Source organism: Phlebotomus papatasi, chromosome 3 (genome assembly GCF_024763615.1).
Source record: "Phlebotomus papatasi isolate M1 chromosome 3, Ppap_2.1, whole genome shotgun sequence".
NCBI lineage: Eukaryota > Metazoa > Arthropoda > Insecta > Diptera > Psychodidae > Phlebotomus > Phlebotomus papatasi.
In genome coordinates, this window is record NC_077224.1 from 10980489 (window position 1) to 11004253 (window position 23765).

The window sequence follows — 23765 nt, forward strand, 5'->3', positions numbered from 1 at the left end:
TTATAATAATATAATTGTATTATAATATTATAATTATATTATAATATTATAAAATTATATTATAATCAAATGCTTCAAAGTTCCTGAAAAGAGCCATGGGTTAAACCGGTAAAACCCATAAGAAACATTGAAAAAATTGAGTTATCCAAAGCTTCAGTCATTAGAACGTAGCGCGCTTTCCCCTATATGCCAACTTATGCAATCGAGCATAAATGCTTTCAAATTCAAATATGTTTGAAAACTATCAAACAGACAAAGAGACTTTTAAAATTTATTATACAATCCTATACTTAAAGATTTCTACAAAGGTTTTCATAAACAACAATTTACTTGTTTAAATTTGGAGTTTAGAAAATAAATAGTATTTAACAATGTAGGGAACCGACGTTGATATTAGATCAATGGACAAATCCGGTGATCGTCGGATGGGAGGAGGTTCAGCCCAGAATAAAAATTCTTTTCTTCCCAGAGCTTTCGATGCTCTACGCACCTTCTTCAGTGGCTGAAGGGTTGAATTTATTCTACATTCAATAATTTTGTTTTACAAAAAATATTTTTACACTCACTCGAAAATGTTAGGCTTTTTCTGGGACTTCGTCTCTATTGGGGACAAGGATGATGTCTTTCTTGGGTACATAGGTACTGAGTTTTCACACTTTTTGACAACTTTACAGCAATTAACAAAAAACTTTTAACACTTTTTCCAATAAACAATTTCTTTGACTTTTCTTTCTTCTTCTTTGGCGCTCTGATGTGGCTTCCTTTTTGCGGGGACTGGGGTTTGCTCTCCCCCTCTCTTCCTATCAACTTTCCGTGGACAATGGTCATCTCGTTTTTTGGCGGTTTCAACTGGTCCCTATTTTCAAACTTGTTTTCTAATCGTGTTGCATGCCATCATTTTCTTCCATTTCATTGAGCAATGCAGCATATGCTGCACTGATGCTCGCACATTCTGATCGTTTGTTTACGATCTGGTGTATTTTCCTCTTGATCCAGAGCGCTTCCAATGTCTGTCTTTTTCCCTGGTGGGGATGGGAATCAATGATTTTCGTGGATTCAAAGTGGAATTGATGTCCTGTGCTGGCAGTGTGTCCACATAGTGATGTGGCTTGTTCATTTTTGATGGGAGGGCGACAGTCTCTCTTATGTTGTTGGATTCTCCTCTTGAGATACTGGTGAGTAGTGCCAACATAGCTCTTATCACAACCTGAGCATGGAATTTCGTACACCACATCACTCTTTAACTCCATAGGGATCTTATCTTTGATTTTGGAGAAGAATTTTCGATTTTGCGTAATCGTCTTCAGTGCAATCCTCCCTCCTCCAGCATCTCTCACACAGGACATCACTCTCTCAGAAATCCCCCTCAGGTACATCATCGTATGATATCTCTGGGGTTCCATGGGCTCCATCTGTGCCTCTCTAACACGCTGGGGACTTCTACTCGCCTGTATCACCGCTTTTATTATGTGTTGTGGGAAATCATTTTTCCTCAGTACTGATCTTATTGTGGGCTCCGGATTTACACCTGGTTTCGTCGTGACATTTTTGACTCTCCTAGCGAAATTCCTTGCCATGGTTAACACTGTGTTTGCCGGATGCCCGCTGTTAAAATTCAGCATTCGTTGGGAAGCGATCGGCTTTGAGTACCAGACCGATGTTATGGTGTTGTCTGGCATTCTGTGGAGAGCCAGGTCCAGGTATGGGAGAATACCATCACACTCCCTTTCCATTGTGAACTGGATCTTTTCATGGAATCCATTGAACTCTCCCAGGACATTCTCCACATCATCAGAATGGATAGTGATCAATAGGTCGTCTACATATTTTCGGATTAGACCAATCCTCACCGAGCAACTCTCCAGGATCGAGTTTAACGCCCTTTGCATCACGATGTCGGCTATGATTGGGCTTATGGGAGAACCCATCGCCACACCTTCTGTTTGTAAGTATATATTCTGTTCATACATGAAGTAACCGCTTGTTAAGCAAAATTTTGTGACTCCTATCAGCATGTCTTTCTCCAGAGTCGTGTGGGTTTCCAGCTCCTCAAATCTCCTTTCAATCTCCTCCAAGGCCAAGTCAATCGGTACATTAGTGAATAGTGAGACCACATCCAGACTCACCATTATATAGCCCTCCGGTAAATGGTATCCGTTTATGAACGTGGCGATTTCCTCCGAATTTTTGATGTTATATATACTTTGGGAAAGTGGAGCAAGCTGATCTGCTACAAATTTGGCAAGTCTATATGTCGGACTTCCTATAAAAGAGACCACTGGTCTCAAGGGAACTTGTGGTTTGTGAACCTTGGGCAACCCATATATTCGGGGGGCTACCGAGTTATAGGTTGTTAATTTCATCTTTTGACCCAAATCTATTTGTCCTTTTTCCAACATACGTCTTGCCCATTCATTATTTCGTGTTTGAATACCTGAGGTAGGGTCTTTAGCAGTTAATTTATATGTGTGTTCATCACTGACCAGCGCTCTCATTTTCTCCTGATAATCCGTCTTGCTCAATATTACTGTTTTATTGCCTTTGTCACTATTTACAATTATTATATTTTCTCCTTCTTCTTTTAGGAATGACATTGTTTCCCTACTCCACTGGCGGAGCATCCTCTCGACTGGCATTAGGTCTCCTGGACGTTTTACACCATTTTGCAAGATGTTTGTCAGCCTTGCCCTGACTATGTTCCTCTCTTCCTCATCGTCCACCGAACCCGCAATCTCTTCAGCGTCCGCAATTGCATGCAATATTGGAATCTTGATTGTGGGTAATGCAAATTTTGGCCCGAGCGCGAGTAGCCTACGGACATTCTCTGGAATTTCCACCCCACTGATGTTCACCAGGAACCCCGGATGATCACCAATATGCCGTGATCCAGCCTCCCATCTCAAACCAACAAACTTGCGCTCAACACACGACGATCTCTCATTCACCAATGCAACATAAATTACCTCTTGGCGGGAAAAGAATTCATCGAATTGCTCCCTCGGAAGCCTTCGCTGTATTGCCCTCCTGACATCACTCAGCTCTCCCTGTATCCTTCTCAATCTCCAATGTGTGATTCCGAGTTCTAATTTGAGAATTTTGGCCTTAAATAAATCCATCAACCTAGTTGCTCGGCCATTAAACGGGGAATCTGCGACTATAAGGTTCTTGACACACTCCAAATTATCTGTGATGTGTCTCGGAAAAATTCCTTGCCTTCGGCAATGGATGAGGAACACCCTCCTTGCCTCCATGCTCGCCGCCTTCTTCACTAGCCTGCTGTACATTCTCAGTGTGTCCGTCACTTCCACCCCATAATTTGAGGTGATTCTTGAATAAAAACCCCTTTCCTGCTGATGTGACATCTATACTCCGGAAGATTCTAAATAACAATGTAGGGAACCGACGTTGATATTAGATCAATGGACAAATCCGGTGATCGTCGGATGGGAGGAGGTTCAGCTGATAGGAGTCACAAAATTTTGCTTAACAAGCGGTTACTTCATGTATGAACAGAATATATACTTACAAACAGAAGGTGTGGCGATGGGTTCTCCCATAAGCCCAATCATAGCCGACATCGTGATGCAAAGGGCGTTAAACTCGATCCTGGAGAGTTGCTCGGTGAGGATTGGTCTAATCCGAAAATATGTAGACGACCTATTGATCACTATCCATTCTGATGATGTGGAGAATGTCCTGGGAGAGTTCAATGGATTCCATGAAAAGATCCAGTTCACAATGGAAAGGGAGTGTGATGGTATTCTCCCATACCTGGACCTGGCTCTCCACAGAATGCCAGACAACACCATAACATCGGTCTGGTACTCAAAGCCGATCGCTTCCCAACGAATGCTGAATTTTAACAGCGGGCATCCGGCAAACACAGTGTTAACCATGGCAAGGAATTTCGCTAGGAGAGTCAAAAATGTCACGACGAAACCAGGTGTAAATCCGGAGCCCACAATAAGATCAGTACTGAGGAAAAATGATTTCCCACAACACATAATAAAAGCGGTGATACAGGCGAGTAGAAGTCCCCAGCGTGTTAGAGAGGCACAGATGGAGCCCATGGAACCCCAGAGATATCATACGATGATGTACCTGAGGGGGATTTCTGAGAGAGTGATGTCCTGTGTGAGAGATGCTGGAGGAGGGAGGATTGCACTGAAGACGATTACGCAAAATCGAAAATTCTTCTCCAAAATCAAAGATAAGATCCCTATGGAGTTAAAGAGTGATGTGGTGTACGAAATTCCATGCTCAGGTTGTGATAAGAGCTATGTTGGCACTACTCACCAGTATCTCAAGAGGAGAATCCAACAACATAAGAGAGACTGTCGCCCTCCCATCAAAAATGAACAAGCCACATCACTATGTGGACACACTGCCAGCACAGGACATCAATTCCACTTTGAATCCACGAAAATCATTGATTCCCATCCCCACCAGGGAAAAAGACAGACATTGGAAGCGCTCTGGATCAAGAGGAAAATACACCAGATCGTAAACAAACGATCAGAATGTGCGAGCATCAGTGCAGCATATGCTGCATTGCTCAATGAAATGGAAGAAAATGATGGCATGCAACACGATTAGAAAACAAGTTTGAAAATAGGGACCAGTTGAAACCGCCAAAAAACGAGATGACCATTGTCCACGGAAAGTTGATAGGAAGAGAGGGGGAGAGCAAACCCCAGTCCCCGCAAAAAGGAAGCCACATCAGAGCGCCAAAGAAGAAGAAAGAAAAGTCAAAGAAATTGTTTATTGGAAAAAGTGTTAAAAGTTTTTTGTTAATTGCTGTAAAGTTGTCAAAAAGTGTGAAAACTCAGTACCTATGTACCCAAGAAAGACATCATCCTTGTCCCCAATAGAGACGAAGTCCCAGAAAAAGCCTAACATTTTCGAGTGAGTGTAAAAATATTTTTTGTAAAACAAAATTATTGAATGTAGAATAAATTCAACCCTTCAGCCACTGAAGAAGGTGCGTAGAGCATCGAAAGCTCTGGGAAGAAAAGAATTTTTATTCTGGGCTGAACCTCCTCCCATCCGACGATCACCGGATTTGTCCATTGATCTAAATAGTATTTATTTATTTATTTATTTAAACTAAACTGCCTTTGAAACTGTGCGTCTCTTGGAGGTATAATAACAGAGGCTCATGCGTATTATATAGGGGAAAGTGCTCTCCCTTCGAACGTTCATGCATTCGAATAATGTGAATTTCTTTTGTTTTTCGTAAGAGATTTACACTAAATTACACGAAATTATCAACAATTGATGATAAGCCAACTAATATTTTTTTTCACATTATTCGCAGGCATGAACGTTCGAAGGGAGAGTACTTTCCTCTATCCCTTAGTGTCCCGTAATTTTGCAGTTCTGACGGTCTTTTTTAAGAAAAGCACAAAAATGGATTAGAATTTTATTAAAGGGAAAAATTCCATTTTACCTGTAATTGAGACTTATAAAAGTAGAAAATCACAAGATATACCTGCTGTAACCGCTAAAAGAGGAAAACATAAAAACCTGTGTATAAACTTTATTGTTTACTGGTGCAGAAATGTTAGCAAACACTTGGAGAGATGCAAAGATTTCAAAATATCATTTGGACAATAACATATCTGACAGATTTTATTTTCGCATAAATACATACATTTAATGCAAATGTCAAGAATTTAATTTTATCATAGGAAACACCTCTTCTTATGAGACTCCACAGGGTATTAGAACCACGGCGTGGTAAGGGAAGACGAAGAAAAAATGCTGACCGAGAAAATTGCTATTTGCATTCAACTCCATGGTAGAACACTATAATTATGCGATGTTATCGCAATTGCAATGTTATATTAGTGCGTGTTTCTGGAATATTTTAATTTATAAGCATAGACGAAGAGAGACTATGTTGTGGATCAATAGAGTTGATATCCCTCATTGAAAAATAACATTATATACCACCCTGGTGGAAAAATACCAAAATCTTTTCGCTGATTCTGCAAAAATACAAAAAAAAGTGCAGAAAAATTGCAATTTGTGCAGCTGGTTGAGTTTTCAAAAATAGAGATAAAAAAGACTTATCCAATCACTACGACTCTCTACGCTTCCAACTCTGTTCAAGTTCATGCATAAAATGTGCAGGTATATGAAGTTCGTTTTCACCTCTAGCAACCATGAGATAATTGAGCTTGACATCGCGCAAATAGTATGTACACTTTTTCAAAGAGAATAACGCATAAAGAGCAAAAAAAGTGCAACTGCAGCAAAAATCGTAGATTAAATAATGCAATATTTTTGTACACGCCCTCTCATTTGCATATTAATATGCAGTTACATATCTGTGGAGCAAAATATGCTGAAATTAGTGGTGTCACACACTTGTCATAGCTATTATTTCTTGTATAAAATAGCAATTTTATTTTGCTTTTCAATTTTTAACCTCAGCTAAATTGCGAAAATTATTCATCCTATTGCACATGAAATATTTTGGATGGCTATTTTAGGAATCTATTTTATATCAAGATTTTTACTAAACAAGAGTAATTGTGTGTGTAATAAAATTATCTGACATTACTTACAATATCAGCCTTTGTGGTTCCATATGAAATCCGACCTCGTCAGACTGGGCCCAAATTTCTTAAAATTTCGAATCAGATCGGGGCAAAAAGGTTTTGTATCTCAGGCTGCATGCTACAATAATGTTCAGATCCTACGCGAAGTTTTGAAATTGTCAAAAGAAGGTAGGGGGCTAACGGTGGTGCAGTTAGATATAACTGCTGCGTTTGACACCGACCCGCACCAGGCTCTGGGATCAGCATTATGCGCTAGAGGACTCCTCAAAGGGGTAATAACTGATGAGTACAGACCAGAGAATTGGTGAATAATGAGTATTCCCGTTGTGGTGAATATGCTAGTATTTTCACCATTTTTCCCTGATTTTGAATTTTATTACAATGGCAAACGAGCTTTCTAACAGCGAAATGTCATTCGCTTCATGAATGAATTCGCCCCAATAAAAAAAATCATCCCAGAAGAAATTTCCGTATTTATTCTTCAGGAAAATTTCACCAAAAAAGCTGTGGAAATTTCTCAGGCAAACCACAGTGAATTCTTAATGAATCTTCAGTCTTAGAAATTTCGTTAGTTACTGAGGGAATTTCCAGAGAATTTCTAGAAAAATTTCTGTGGATTATTTCCTCTAACATTTCTTGGGATTTGCCTCAGAAATGTCAATGTTTCTGTAGTGAATTTTCCCTTAAATATTTGCAAAAAATTCCCTTATTGGAAATTAGAAGGGAATAACGAAAGAAATTACTTTTCTGGGATGTGGAAATTTCCCAACGAGATCACAGAAAATTCCATTTGAGTTTTTGTGATTAGAATTCCCAGGAAATTGCCAAAATATTCCTTGAGAGTTTTCCATTGATTGTTTCCTCTAAAATTCCTTGAGATTTTCTACAGAAGTTTCATTATTCATGGATGGAATTTTGTCCTAAAAATCCCCGAAGATTCCACGCATGGGAATACGGATGAAATCACTGGAGAAATTTCCTCACTTAGAAGTAGAAATTTCCTATGGAGAACGCAGATATTTCCCAAAGGGATTTTCAGCTTCGGAAAAATCGGTAATATTTATTTTATTTCAGTTATTTATTTATTTATTTATTTATTTATTTATTTAAACCAAACTGCCTTTGAAACTTTGCGTCTCTTAGAGGCATAATAACAGAGGCTTATGCGTCCACCGCCGTCTTAGCGTTGGTGCCCAACCTACTCCGGAGCCAAACGGTGGAAATGCTCCTTCTCAGGTTGTATAAGCCAGGGAGGGGACAGTACAATATAAATAAAAAAACGAAAAAATATGACTAAAGAAAAGAAATGAAAGGCTGTCAAGGCATTACAAAAGCTTGGATCAATTGCTGTTTTCTCTCTCTGGGTAGTGAATTCCAGAGAGATACTCCCAAAACGAAAAGTGAGTTATGGAACTTTTGATGATTTCTTTTGATGATTTATTTTGATGACTTATTTTGATGATTTTAATCAATTTTTAGCTTGATACACTTATTGAATAGTGTAAATTTGGTGATATTTGGACTTTTCAATAAAGCATTCACCAGATTTACCCAGAAATTCCCATGTAATCAAGAAAAGAAGTGGTTTTTACTATCCTGAAAATATGTCTTTGAAAAGTTCCAAAAAAGTGATATTAAAACGTTTTATTCCTTATAAAAACGGTTTAATCAAATAGATAAGAGTTCCTTTCAAACAATGATGTGCAACTTTTAGTGTCCGGTGCAAAATTTACGGTAAAAATAGGGTGTTCAATGATGACGAGAATCGCGTGCGAAGATGGAAACTTGATTGAACTTTCGCACAAATCGCCATTAAATTTTCATTTTCCTTTAGAGGAAAATCTGAGGATTTCCTGGGATTATGTCAGGTGGGATCATGAACCCTATAAGTAAGGGAATTTTTTTAGCATAGTTGGAGAATCGATACGGTTTGCATGATAGTCAGAAAAAAATCACTGAACTTGAACATCATTTTTGTGTGCGAAAGTTCAAAGCCTCCCCCTACACTCTTATTCCTTATAGTTGTTTATTTACTATGTATTTATTTAATTGCTTATTTATTTATTTTATTATTTATTATTTATTTAGTTATTCATTTGATTACTTAGTTATTATTTTATTAAGCGACTGGAAGTCCATAAGACCATTATTAGCCCCAGGAGGACAAAGACAAGGGGCCATCTAGCACTGCTGGGCAACAAGCGGACGAATGGAGGATTGGCAAATTGATGAAGTTCCCCATCAAAGTTACAGCGTAAATGGTTATAGCCGTCCCCCTTAACCTTCAATTTAAATCTCATCGGGCCAAAAGTAACCGGGAAGTCTGGCCACCATACTTGTGGCTGCAGAATATATATCCAACAGAATGAATTGTTCGAAGCTTCAGTCATCCAAAGGTAGGGCGTTTTTCCCTATTGATCTTGAATTCGTCCAGTAAATGAATAGAAAATTAATACTAATGTATTGATAATGAAACCTTCCAAAAATGAGATGTTGATATAGGAAATAGGTTTCGACATACAGGGTTAAACAAATCTTAATTTTAATTTGGATAAGTTAATTAACTAGAGAATGTTGGCTTGTGGGGGGGGGGTCACCGAAGACCGGAAATCAATATCTCCTACCGTTTAGAAGCCGGAATCGTGACAAGTGGAATAAAATTTAAAATGTGGAAACTGTTCTCTTATGGAATTCGAGTAGTTAAAAATTATAAAAACGCATTTATTATTTATGTGTGAAGTATTAGCATTTATTTATCAATGGTCTTTACAAATAAATTAATTCGATTAAGTTAAGTTACATTTTCATAATAAATGGGCGACAGAAATATTCAAATGATCAAGTAATTAATAGAATAATCATCAAACGAACTGTTAATCTATAGGACAGGTGCTTATTGTGTAAGTTAATTTTCTTTAATGAAAAATTAATATCATTCGATGCGGATTTAAGTGAAGGCATAGAGGAAAGCACAGAATGAAGCACAAAATTTAGTAACTTCAAAGAAAGCTCTGATATTAATGTTATACATTCCAGCAGCTTTTAAAGAAAATGGACTTATTGTTATTCTCATCATCATCAGCAGTATCGCCTGATCTTCCCTTAACATTTCATACCATTTCGTCAAATAGAGGCTCGAAAAAATATTTTCCGTTTTTGTGTGAATAAACTCCCCAAAGAGACAAATTTCAAAGAACTGACCAATTATTGTGAAAAACATTAGATAAGCACAAATCCAATCAGGAAATAATCTAATAAGATAGAAAGTACCCACAACTAATGGAAAACATGATACCATTTGAATGATTTGAATTGATGAGAAAAGTGTATCGAATTCATTGAGTTTTTGAATTATTTCCAAGTGCTTCTGATGGTAGTACCTTAAATGATCCTTTGAAGAATTTACAAAATCGTCATTGTCTAACCTTTTGATTGAATCTAGAAAAATATTGAGGATGGATACAAAGTAAAAACCAAAAAATATGAGAATACATTCTGTTGAAACGAAAAAGAATATTGAACCCATTAGAGCAATGTACTGCCAAAAGAATTGCGTTGTTCTGTCTATTAATGGAATTCTAAAGGCAAGAGTCCCAGTCATGAAGTAACTTATTGACATTATATGTCCTGTAGGTACAGCTAACCATGTGACAAACCTGCAAAAATATCATTACATTAAATTTCACTTAAAATAATGTTTTCATACTTTGACGCTATATCAACGTATCGCGACGTAGCTTGAAGACGTTTTTCGACAAAACTTCCCAGATTAACCCAAGATGGATCCATATGAACTTTTCTAATCCATTCAATGAGCTCATTTATCTTTCCTGATGAAAAAATTATCACTACTGTCTTGAAAAAAACTTGAAAAATACCAGAGAAAACTACTAAAGTTATTGTAAGATTCAATATTGGCTCTCCTTCAAATTCGTAGAATAAACTGAGAAGATTTGTAACTAAAAAGGATATCAAAATTGCAGGATTAATCAGCTTTTGCAGAGACGGAGATTTTGCACCAAAATTTAAATTGAATTTGAAAATATTCAAAATAGCAAAGATCTTCTGTTGAAATTTCAAGTAATTTAACTGAAATAACTTTAAATTTCTTTTAGAATCTTCTTCAGGCATTTTCCTTAATGACTTCAATAACTTCGGGTTTTGAAAGCACAAGTGAAACTGAAGGTTCTAATGTTAATTCCATTTTTAAAAAGCTATCATTTTATTGATTTTGCACGCCAGGAGCAATTTGTGGAACAACCTTAGTTAATGAATTATTTGAAATTTTACAGAATAGTGAAAAAAACAGATGGCCATTTTACATAGTGAATTTTGCAGAATTTTAATTTAAAATCAATTTTAGACACATTTTCAAATATGCCGGGGAAATAATTTATTAGGTTCTGTAACACCCTTAAAGTTGGTTAATTAATTACGAGTTTGTGACCTTTGGGAATTGGCCTTAACCTAGTTTGAAGACCGCTAAACGTAAATTGGAAATTTGGATTCGGGATTTTGGCTTTCGGGATTTTGGCGTTCGGGATCTGCTTTCGAGATTTTAACTTTTGGGATGTTACCTTTCGGAAATTTGGCTTTTGGAAATCTGGCGTTTGGGATTCTTAATTTCAAGATTGTGGCTTTCGGGATTTTGGCGTTCTGGATTTTGGCTTTCGGGATTTTGACTTTCGGGATGCTGGCATTCAGAATTTTGGCTTCCGGAAATCTGGCGTTTGAAATTTTGTATTCCTAGATTTTGGCTTTCGGAATTTTCGCGTTCGAGATTTTGGCTTTCGGGATTTTGACTTTTGGGATGTTACCTTTCGGAATTTCGGCTTTCGGAAATCTGGCGCTTGCGATTTTGAATTTCAAGATTTTGGCTTTCGGGATTTTGGCGTTCTGGATTTTGGCTTCCGAGATTTTGAATTTCGGGATGTTAGTTTTTGGAATTTTAACTTTCGGAAATCTGGCGTTTGGAATTTTAAATTTCAGTATTTTGGCTTTCGGGATTTTGGCGTTTGGAATTTGGCCTTTCGGATTTTTGACGTTTGGGAATTTAACTTTCCAGATTTGGTCTCTTCGGGATTTTAGATTTCAGCCTTTTGGTTTTCAGGATTTTGGCGTTTGGCATATCAATTTTAAGAATTTTGGCTTTCGGGAATTTGACTTTCAGGATGTTACCTTTCGGAATTTCGGCTTTCGGAAATCTGGCGCTTGCGATTTTGAATTTCAATATTTTGGCTTCCGGGTTTTTGGTGTTCTGGATCTTGGCTTTCGAGATTTTGACTTTTGGGATGTTACCTCTCGGAATTTTGGCTTTCGGAAATCTGGCGTTTGCGATTTTGAATTTCAATATTTTGGCTTTCGGGATTTCGACTTTCAGGATGCTAGCTTTTAGAATTTTGGCTTTCAAGAAAGCGGCGGTTGGGGATTTTGAATTTCAAGATTTTGGCTTTTGGGATTCTGGTGTTTGGGATTTTGGCTTTCGAGATTTTGATTTTTCGGGATGTTAGCTTTTGGAATTTTAACTTTCGGAAATCTGGCGTTTGGAATTTAAAATTTCAGTATTTTGGCTTTCGGGATTTTGGCGTTTGGAATTTGGCCTTTCGGATTTTTGACGTTTGGGAATTTAACTTTCCAGATTTGGTCTCTTCGGGATTTTAGATTTCAACCTTTTGGTTTTCAGGATTTTGGCGTTTGGCATATCAATTTTAAGAATTTTGGCTTTCGGGAATTTGACTTTCAGGATGTTACCTTTCGGAATTTCGGCTTTCGGAAATCTGGCGCTTGCGATTTTGAATTTCAATATTTTGGCTTCCGGGTTTTTGGCGTTCTGGATCTTGGCTTTCGAGATTTTGACTTTTGGGATGTTACCTCTCGGAATTTTGGCTTTCGGAAATCTGGCGTTTGCGATTTTGAATTTCAATATTTTGGCTTTCGGGATTTCGACTTTCAGGATGCTAGCTTTTAGAATTTTGGCTTTCAAGAAAGCGGCGGTTGGGGATTTTGAATTTTAAGATTTTGGCTTTTGGGATTCTGGTGTTTGGGATTTTGGCTTTCGAGATTTTGATTTTCGGGATGTTAGCTTTTGGAATTTTAACTTTCGGAAATCTGGCGTTTGGTATTTTGTATTTCAAGATTTTTGCTTTCGGGATCTTGACGATCGGGATTTTGGCTTTCGAGATTTTGACTTTCGGGCTTTCGGGATTTTGGTGTTTGGAATTTGGCCTATCGGATTTTTGACGTTTGGGAATTTAACTTTCCGGATTTGGTCTCATCGGGATTTTGGTTTTCACCATTTTGACTTTCAAGATTTTGGCGTTTGGCATTTCAATTTTAAGAATTTTTACTTTCGGGATTTGGCTCATTCGGGATTTTGGATTTCATGATTTCGTCCTCGATTTCAATCTAATCGAGATTTAAGCTTCCAGGAATCTGATTAAGACCCGTTTCCTTTAACGCTTTCTAAGGATTCAACAATTTTAGACTAAAAATCTGCAAAGATTTTCCAAAAAAGAATAATAAATAGACATATAGTAATGGTAGGGCTTAATTCAGATCTTAACTAAAGCTTATATGATCTGACGGGCTCTTAAAACAAATCCAATAAATACTGAAAAATTCGAAAAGAAAATTGAAAAGCGAAGTAATAAAAAATATTTCAGTTTAGAATATTTTTGAGAATTAAAAAAATTCGCAACAGAGATTATTATTAATAAAAATCCAGGGTTAATTATTGTTTTTTAAGTTTTTTTTTAGGATTGAACTTTAACACCGCAGAAATTGTATTTAAAGAACTCTTATGAATAAGGTTCTTCTCGAAAGAAGATTAAAAAAAACATTGTGAGGTGTATTTCTTTATTTCTATGCAGCGGATGCTTTTATATGAGATGTTGTCGTATCGAACATACATAGTACGTTCTTTTAAATCTTTAGCACACGACGAATCAGATTAAATTACTCATTTTACTGGCGACGATTAACACTGATCTATGTTTGTCAATTGCTACTTTCAAATGGAAAAATTAATTAATTCTTCCAAGTTTATGGACCATAAATTCTCAAGTAAACACATAGCAAATGTCTTTCAATATGGAGAAAATTCGCATAATTATCACTTAAAGTTGTGGTGTCACGGAGAAGCAGTTGCAGGAATATAAAAACACAGTCGATTAGGTGAAAAGAATTAATTTTTTTGGGCGGAGTAGTGAATAAGAAATTAAATAGACTCGTCAGAAGCCTATAAAATTCCTCTTATGAACACACTCATGTTTTACGAGTCTCATACGGACTTAATATTTGAACACAAAGTTATCAATTTATGGTTGACTATAAACTGTGATTATTTAATGCTTTTTCTCTTACCTATATTAACTATTTAGTATTATTAAGCGCTTCGGTGGGTGCTACTTGATAAACCAGATCAATAAGAGAGAAGATATTCGAATCAATTTCAAAATGTTATTTGTGAAATATTTTGCTCTGTATAAACTTGGTCATTGACTTTAAATAATTTCAAACTATTTTTGTGAATTAAGAGCCTTATTTTTTATTTTTAAATTTAAGTGTGACCTTTTAGCCGTTTTTTTGACAAAAAGAGCTACCCATTTCCTCTTATAATGCTTCTTCTTTAGGGATTCTTCATTTTTTCTTTATTTTCGCAATGTTAATTTTGAAATTTTCTGTCAAAAAAACCTACTCTCTCCTATGTTAAACTCTTTCAAATATCATCCCAAAACGTTGCGTTTAATCCCTTGAAGAGTAAATTGAAAAACCATTTAAATAGGCACGTTGCAGAGAATATTTTCATAACTTTTTTTTCATAAATGCAATCCTCTAACTCAAGTCCAATTAAAAATTCATACTCATCTCTGGATCATCATATCCGGGAATGCAATTGAATATATAGTGTGTGTGATGTGGATTATAAGCAACGATGAGAATTGCAATTAAAATGTAAATGATGTTTGCGGACTGAAGTGGTTATCCATGGAGGGCGGATAAGAAGTGATGATGATGATGATGAGAACTGTGACTCTCGGACACTTTTTCTTAACACCGATCATTGAGCTTTCCAAAAGAAGAAACTGTCGGCAAGATAAAAGTTACTGACTTATTGATTGTTAAATTTTCTAGAAAAAACACGTGAATAGGGCTGTGATAGAAAAAAATTCTCACAAACGGAAATGGGTAAACAATAAACGATGGCAGAACGATAAAAATAATATATAAACGTGCTATATATAGTACTTTAAATTTCATTTATATAAGTACGTGCCTTTTATTCTTTTCGCCACTAGTAACAGTATCACATTGTACTGAAATATTATTGTTATATTTTCACGAAAATTCACCGTCTCTGAACAAAAATGCAGGTTCTTTCTGTTACTTGGCAATAAACTCTTTTCAATCCCTTGGGTGCATTTTTTCTTAACTCAATGAGTTTTCACCGAGTTACATTTACCTGCACTGTATTGCTCTAATTCAAAGAGAAATAAATATATCGCTCTTTTGAAGTTACACCGAGCATGACTTTAACCACAATTTCAAATTTGCCAAACCAATCACGTAAGGCCATCCAAGTACAGAACGATTTAAGCGAAAATAATAAATAAAAAAAATTAATAAAATAAAGCTGATCTATCTAAAAGTAAATATGTATGTAGCTAAAGTTGAACTCCAGTTAACAGAAAAATCAATTCTCCCTTAATTTCGTCAATAATTAAGAAAAGCTAAAAGCCAAACGGTCAGAGATAGCGGCTTCGGCTTTTAGGGGACCCCCCCTCTATTACTCTAAAATATTTCGGATAATCTCAAAAATTATTCTTTTTTCGTGTTGTGTCCTAACGGTCGATTTTAATTAGGTAACACTTTGTTTTCAAGTAATAACTTGCGCTGAGTCACACTTTTCTTCTCGGTTAACACAAAAAAAATTGTCATAACTCTGTTTTAATTTCTATATATACCATAAGATACATCTTTTTGGAAAGCTTAAAAAAGCCACTTTCGATGGACATTAATTATACGGGTCAAAACTCTTGTGGAAAAAATCCACAAGTGCTTTTTTATAAAAATTATTCACTTGCGGGATAACAATTTCATCGTAATTTTTCTAGACTTTCTGCTGAAATTATTGCACTATACACCGCATTTCATAGTCGAATTTGTACTTTCAGTTAACTAACTTTTCACAATCTTTGCTTTTAAAATTCATACGGTAGACTCACTCAAATTCGGGCATTTGGGACCAAAATGTCACCCGAATTAGAGAGAAATTCGGGCGAAATTGTTTTTGAAATGCAACGATTTTTTGTTTATCTGCATATTCTGCATACTGATATTAATTTTACGTATTCATATTTATGGTAAATTTCATGAAAACTCCTTAATAATGCAAAATTACATCAAAACTAAGACAAACCATGCTAAATTTGAGCATATTTGATAATCATAATCAAACTTGAAAAATGACAACAAACTTTTTTCAAATGTAACTGCTGCCCGAATTAAAAAGTAGCCCGATCTTAAAAGAGCCGAATTAGCGAGAGTCTACTGTAATTTATATAAAATAAAACAATTTTCCAATACCTTACACAGGGAGTGAGACGGTCGATATGGCTTCCAGAGCTTCCAGAGTCACTCTCTCTTTCAGCGGTGCCTTCACTCGCTTTTATAGAAGTCCGAAAAAATTAGTGGTAAGCCCCTGCTAAGCAAACTAAATTCGATAGAATAGGGAGACCGGGGAGGTTTGGGACAGGGGTAGTATGGAACGTGAGCTTTTTTCATTACTTATTGAAATAAATGGGATTTAACCATTACTCATTCGTAGACAACAATAAGATGTATCTTAAATAAAAGAATGGATATCCTTAGTTCTATTGCTTAAATTCTATGAACATTTTTTTTTTTAAAATTGATAAAAATGGTGTATTTTGACGTCTCATTTTTCTTCTTTGTTTATATCATCTATATATAATCAAAACTTTTAAATCTTATTATCTAGCAGTGTAATCTGGGAACATATTTTTATAAAAGTTTCGAGATCATACACTCTTGTTTTTTACTTACAGGATTTAAATACCAGAACTAAAGGCGGGGATGTTTGGGACACCTGAACGGGGGTGAATGGGACGTTGATTTTTGACAAGATTGTTGGTGGCGTGGAATTTTTTATTGTTTAAATGGAGAGTAATGTCCAGTTTCTACTGGAAATCTTCATCTTGTGCAAACTTTAACAATTCAGCAGTTGCCTACAGAGACAATTAAACCATCAATGTCTTGGGAATCAGTAATTTCTTCTCCTGAGGATATTCGATCTTTGTCCAATCCCGATAAAAAGTATTTGCTCGAAAATTTCTCATGTAGTATCTTATAATTCTCACAAGTTCCTCAGAAAAGGCAAGGCGAAAGCTCATCTAGATAAGTAAGGAAAGACAGTTACAATGCAGTTGTCATAAAATCAAACAGGAATCCGCCAATGAGTTCAAAACTAAAAGTGTCAAAAGAATCTACTTACAAAGAAATTTGATGAGATGATTTTAATATTTAGAATAAAAAAGCAAAGAAATAAGCAAATTGCACTCTATTGTACTAATAAGATTGATATTAATTTCTAAGTATGTAATAAGAGATTAAACATTTTTATTTCTGTGTGAAATATTTTTAATCTAGTATTTAAAATTAATTAACATGCTCCAATAATGCAAATTATGCGAAAAAATGCATCCCAAACATCCCCTTTTGCGTTCCATACTGCCCCAAATAAGGGAAGTGTGGAACAAAGCGTCAAGTTAAATGTTTTATCTTCTCCAAGTTCTTTCAGTTGTTTTCCTAGTTCTATCGAGTACTTTTTATAAAGTCAATACTCATAAGTGTCCTATAGACCGCATGAAATTGTAATACATTAGGGGAGTGTAGGCAGGCTTTGCACGTGTGAGCTTTCGAACAGTGCGAATTTGCTCTTTATTTCCAAAGAGTTGGTTCCGCATTTCTTAGCCATAAGTTAAGTATGTATGAACCTTATCTTCATTGTAAAAATAGGCAGCCAAGTCCTTCTTTTCTAGGTGCTAGGATCACAAATAGAAAAAATTGGCCCAAAATGGGTAATTTTGATGGCGCACATTTCATTTGATTTCTCATGGTTAAACTCATTTCTAAAAAAAATCACTACACAGTGGATGAAGAGTATACTTGAGATGATATTTACGTAATAATTTTTTGCATCGGAGGGAAATTATTTTCACGGTGGCGGAAAATTCGCAAGTACTACACTGAATGTGTGAGCGTTCGCACATCCATCAGACAACTTCAGCTTGAAAGTCATAACCTCACTAAAGCCTCATAAGCCACAGTGAAACATTCGTGGTCATTTTCTCTTCGACAGGCGTATAGTCTCCTTCCCATCTCCATGAGACGACGTTTATTGACAGTGTGAACCCTGCGAACATGCTCATAGTCGATTTTTTGATATTCATTTGGAAGAAAAAACAATGCTCCAGAAAATGTGACAAAGGTGTTTTAAAGATCTTCTTTTAGCGCAGTGATAGTTTCCGCGGGTTCACGGGGATACAGTATAACAATCAGTAAATAATTTTTAATTGTGGATAAAATATATTTCGAGAAAAAAGCAATGACGAACCCAAACCCCCAAATTGTGATCGCTGCCCCCGTGGCAAGAATCGTACAAATCGTCATATTTTTTTTCCTTTTCCTCTCCAGAAAAAACCAACAATTCTGTTATAGTGAACTAGGCATGCATAGAAACCTAAAATGTAGTGCAATTCACTGCCCATTTTACAGTTTAGGGCAGAATCACAATGACAGTAAAATGCTCACCGTCACCGTCAAAGCTCTCACCGTATTTCGTTGATTTACGCATTTTCATTGCAATTCTTAAGCAAATTTTCCATTACGATATTACCTTGTCTCATACTCGGTGGCACTAGGTGAAAATAGTATAAGAAAAGTGAATAAATAAAGCGAAAATGCGATAAACGGTGAGCAAAAAAACTGTAGGATTTTTTTTGCTACAGTTTTTCGTACAGTTTTTTTTTTGCTCACCGTTTATCGCATTTTCGTTTTATTTCTTCAATTTTCTTATATTATTTTCACCTAGTGCCACCGAGTATGAGATAATGTAACACGGTAATTGAGAATTTGCATAAAAATTACAATGAAAATGCGTAAATCAACGAAATACGGTGACGGTGAGCATTTTACTGTCAATGTGATTCTGCCCTTAGTCAGAAAAAGGTCCTGAATATGAAGTACGAAAAAATGTGCGAAGGCTGCCTACATTCCCCTATCGTGATTTTTGGAATACTGTCTCAAATTCAAAACATGGAAAAGTGTCCAGAACCTCCCCGGTCTCCCCTACTTGCCGTTGACGCGAGTAACTTTACACCCTTGTTTTACAAAAGCTTTTCTTTAAGTTGGACACTTAAAGGTGAATTTTAGACCATCCTTAAGTTTTATAGGAAAAGTTTGCGAAGAACAAGGGTAGATGGTCACCTCCGAAATGCAAAATCACCTGCATCTACGGTACCTAATAATTAATTTTATTTTATCGAAAATTTGATTTAAAAGCGAGCAGATTTCTAATGGACAGTGCTATATCAAATTCAAAAGTTCGAAATTATATTTTCATATTATTTATTCTGCTTTAGTAATATTTTTCAATTACTTAATATAATTAAATATTTAAATTCACTAACATGATTTTATTTTTATTGTTATTTTTTTAATTTTTTTTTTTGAGAATTAAACTTGTAATGTTGCTAAAATTATAAGACGTCTTGTAAGGAGGTGAACAAGGTTAAAGATATCGAATCCACTGAGTGCTCAACCTTTTGTGAATTCGAGCACCTTGCTAATATTCCTTGGCCATTGTTTTTAAGATTGTATCATGCATTTTATTCATACAGAATACCCCGGAGACCCATACAGTACAAAAGCAGGAACTTTTTCTTACGTGAATTAAGTATTTGAATTTTCTTTCGTGATTCCCGGAAGAACGTCAAAGAGTACCCTGAGGCAAAAGAAACAAAAATGGTAAGGGATCATTTTGTAGAAGTTTTAAAGTGTTTACATGACAAACTGTTGTATTTTGTGGTCTCTGTTCTTCTTCAATGTTTTCTGCCAAAGACACTTTTTAACTAAAGAATCAATTCTCAGAAAGTTCCCAAGGAACTAGAAAGCTTTTACCGTAGTTTCAAGTTTGTCTCAGTCATTGCTTTCTCTCATTCTTTAATAATTTTTTTGCGTTCTTTCTTTGTAGTAAATACTCCAGGTAAGTTCTAGGTAATGGTTTTTTAAAAATATTTCAAGTTCAATTTATCATAAAGCTCAGTCTTTTTCCACTCTTCTGTGGTAATGAAGTAGGGCTTGCGGAATTTTTCGGTGCACCCAACACAACAATTACCAAGAACATTATCTGGAGCATAATCTGTGGCTAGTGAACTTTCACTGTGCATTTACACAGGATCCACAGTTTCTGCACCGAGAGCTTTATTTGAAATTGCAGAAATTCCCAAGGCTTCCCGCAACACTGCAAAACATGTGGCTGCGTTATTATTTATGAGACACGGAGAGGTTTCCACATACTACTGAAGAGCGAAAACTAATAAATATTAATTAATCTAGGTGGTTGTTATCTATGCATTAGCAGGGGGTTGCAACACTCAAAGCCATCAACAAGGGTGTTGGACATTTAATGGTGAGATGAGACCAGATGATATCGAAATTTACTGGGATATAAATTCAATAAAGCCACTTTCCCCGAATTTCAATAACTATACTATTATTATAATTTAAAGTTTTTCACTGAGTCTGATTACCTTCGAATTGAAAGTCGGAACTTTAGTCTTTTATAAAAATTCCATTTAAATTCCATTGATAAATTTCTTAAATCGTTGAGGATGTAAAGATGTGGAGTGTGACACTGCCAACTGTCAATATTCTAAATCTAAATTTAAAAAAAAAATCAAAAGGGCCGATCCATCTCAAGACGACCGAAAAAATCGCAAATCGCAGGTTCATGGTCTTAGATGTTTTTGAATTTTACATATGTTAAAGTACACGATAAAATAATATACCGCTATTTTTTTTCGCCCAAAAAAAATTCCTGGCCGGAGAAACATGGCGTCAAAGATGGCGTCTCGCGCTTCATTCGTCAATTGAGATTTTTGGCAAATATTTCAAAATGCTCTATCTCGCGAAAGGGTTGAGATTTCTTCTTACTCTTTTTTTTATTTGAAATATAATTTTATACTCTTTGAAATGATATACTCGTTTTCGTATTATCTACTCAAGTTTTTTGTAACCGTCTTTTAATTTTTTTTTTTAAATTAAAAATTACTTTTACATAAAAACCCCATTCTCAAAAATTTTCATTTTTTTATTGTTGATCAGTAACATTGAGTACTACATTCCATGAAAAGGCGAGCTTCCACTTTTGAACTTATTTTTTTAAAAAAATATTCAAATTTTTATAACATTTTGAAAAAAGAAAAAATACCAGTTAAACTCAAAATTTTGAGTTCAACTTTTCAGGGAATACAGTACTCCACAATACTTATAAACAGTTAAAAAATCAAAAATTTTCGATCTCCCGTTTTTGAAAATTTTTTTTTTTTTGGTCTTCAAATAAAAATGCCTTTTATTGACAAAAATAAAGCTAACAAAAATAAAGGATGCAATTCAAACACCTAAATGGTGGCCTAAAGGGGATTTGAGCCAGGGGCACTTGTATCATTGAGCGCGAGTGCTCTACCACTTAACCTATTGAGTTCCTAAATCGTCGGTTGCATCTACTTTTGCCGTATCTGATTTTTTTTGTGTCAGCATTTCACGCAACAGGGGACGTCTGTATTGTAGTTTGCACCAAATGCAGATACGACAGAGGTAGCCGCAATCGACAAAATGCATCCCAAAACACCCCGTCTCAAAATGTATCACATTATCCTATACAATAATATTAAGAGATGATCGTCGAATAATTTTCATTCAAAAATATTTTAGGCTCTATAATATTAGCTGTACATCATTTTTGACCCTAATATCTCCCCCTTGTATACAATTCATTCTAGTTTTTCTGAAAAAACCGTTTGAAACTGGAGTATATGCGAATCCTAAAACTCTTCCCCTATACAATTTTTTTTTTTGTATATTTTTGAAGATTTATTTTTGTATTAGAAGCTTAGATACTAAAAAATCTTCTTTTTTTGTAATCCTAATATTTGTTTTTTTAATTAAATAATTTGAAATAATGACAAGCGGTCCCTTGCAGCTATCATTGAACGTTTTTTGTCAAAATGAAACCTTAGGATTTTGTTATTTTTTAATGATTTTCTTTTAATATTCGTTTTAGTTAACTTCTTAAATCTCTTTATTATTTTGAATATATAAATTAATAGTAACAAATTTATAATAAAATTAAAATTTAAACTAAGTTTTTTGCAATTGAAACAGCACCCGTCAAATAATTTCGTCAGATATCTTTAGGATTTCTGCAGAAAATATCTACACTTCTGCCGAAAATCTGCCGATAAATCTGTAGATATTCCTCCGAATTTTATTTGGGCTTGGGACAAAATTCGTCAGAAATTTGTCCCAGATTTTCTGACGAATCCTGGTGCATACTCTAACGAATTTCTGTAGATATTTTGTCGATTTTCTGTAGACTTTTTCTACATTCCAAACTTTCCAGACAGCTGTGTCTGAAAAGATGGAATATTTTTCACTGAAGTTTTCAAAATTCAATAGAGTTAATCTTGGTGATATCACAGTATTTATATAAAATAAAGAATTCTGCGACGCCGTGTTATAAGTAGAGAATAGTAAAGTGAAAACTTTAAGCAGAGTGTTGACCTAAATTTCGTGTTTTTGTATCATCATTCCATGGGCGATTTCTAAGAAATTAGTATTTTTGCTCGCATTTTTTTTTATTTATCTAAAATGTTTAATCGGTAATGCTTGTTAACCCTCTAACGGTGTTTTCTTTATTATGCGAAAACAGTTCTAAAACAATGTTTTCTATCCAATAAAGTCGAAAAAACATCCATTCTTCATTATCTCTTTTAGTTTAGGCGCTAGGTGAAAAAATATAAAAATTTTTTGAAACTCTTTTTGCTTCTAAAATTCACATTTGTAGTTTTTTCAAATTTTTAAAATAAAATATACAAAGTAAAATGACATATCTTTCAGTAAAAAATAAATTTATTTTAGTCAGATAACTTTAAATCGGTATTTTTATGGAAATTGGAAATGAGTTTTTTTTGCACAAATATTTTTTGTTGCTTTTTCTCTGACCTGTCACACAAAACTGGGAGTAGCAAGAAAACGAAGAGTCAAAATAAGTTCAAACTTTCAAGAGATGTTTATAAGACTATTACCGAGGACACTATAGCACTTTTAAATAAATAAAACCTTTATTGTCTCTGTAAATGTGATTTTTGTGAAGACCGCCTGGAGGCGGTCTTACCCGTTAGAGGGTTAAGCAGAGCATACCATTTTCTTTGTAACTTCTACAGTTTCTTGATAAATCAACAATATTTTTGTTGAGACAATGGAGACTATGCAGATTTCCTATGCAGTAATGCTGCCGAGCATTACTGCATTATTTCTGAGCAGAAATTCTACAGATTTTCTCTGAATGTACTAGAATATACCGTTAAAATTAAAAAAAAAACACCGAGTAAAATCGGCAGGTAGAGCAATGATTTGACGGGCACTAATGTAAGACGTATCTTGAGAATCAAGGAGATAAACTCCCTCCGGATGCGTTAGGGGTGGTTATCTTTTCAGGATAGGAAAACACGAATATTTTTGCCAAAGCTTTCGGCGCAACAACGCGCCTTCCTCAGTGCCTCCCCTCCTTTTTATCAACTGAAGGCGCGTTATAGCGCCGAAAGCTTTGGCGAAAATATTCGTGTTTTCCTGTTCTGAAAGGATAACCACCCCTGACGCACCATGAGGGAGTTTATGTCCTTGATTCTCAAGATAAGTTTTTTTGCATCGTACATTGTAGAAAGTATCTTATTCTTTTAATTTTCATCAGAATTTTTATTGAAAAATTTTTATGCGCAGTCCATAAACTTTTCACTCATCATCATATGAATTTTCAAAAACTAATTTTAAAAATAGAGCAATTGTGCGTACCCTATTATTTACATTATACTGATATCTAATTTCATGAATTTCATA

The 23765-nt window shown here is 35.2% G+C and overlaps 1 long non-coding RNA gene across 1 annotated transcript; it reads left to right on the top strand.

Moving 5' to 3' along the window:
• Nucleotides 1-1123: 1123 nt before the first annotated feature.
• On the top strand, nucleotides 1124-3235 carry LOC129806676 (uncharacterized). The gene is made up of 3 exons (XR_008752194.1): nucleotides 1124-1175; nucleotides 1253-1945; nucleotides 2586-3235. It is a non-coding gene; the product is annotated as an uncharacterized LOC129806676 (long non-coding RNA).
• The last annotated feature ends 20530 nt before the right edge of the window (nucleotides 3236-23765 follow it).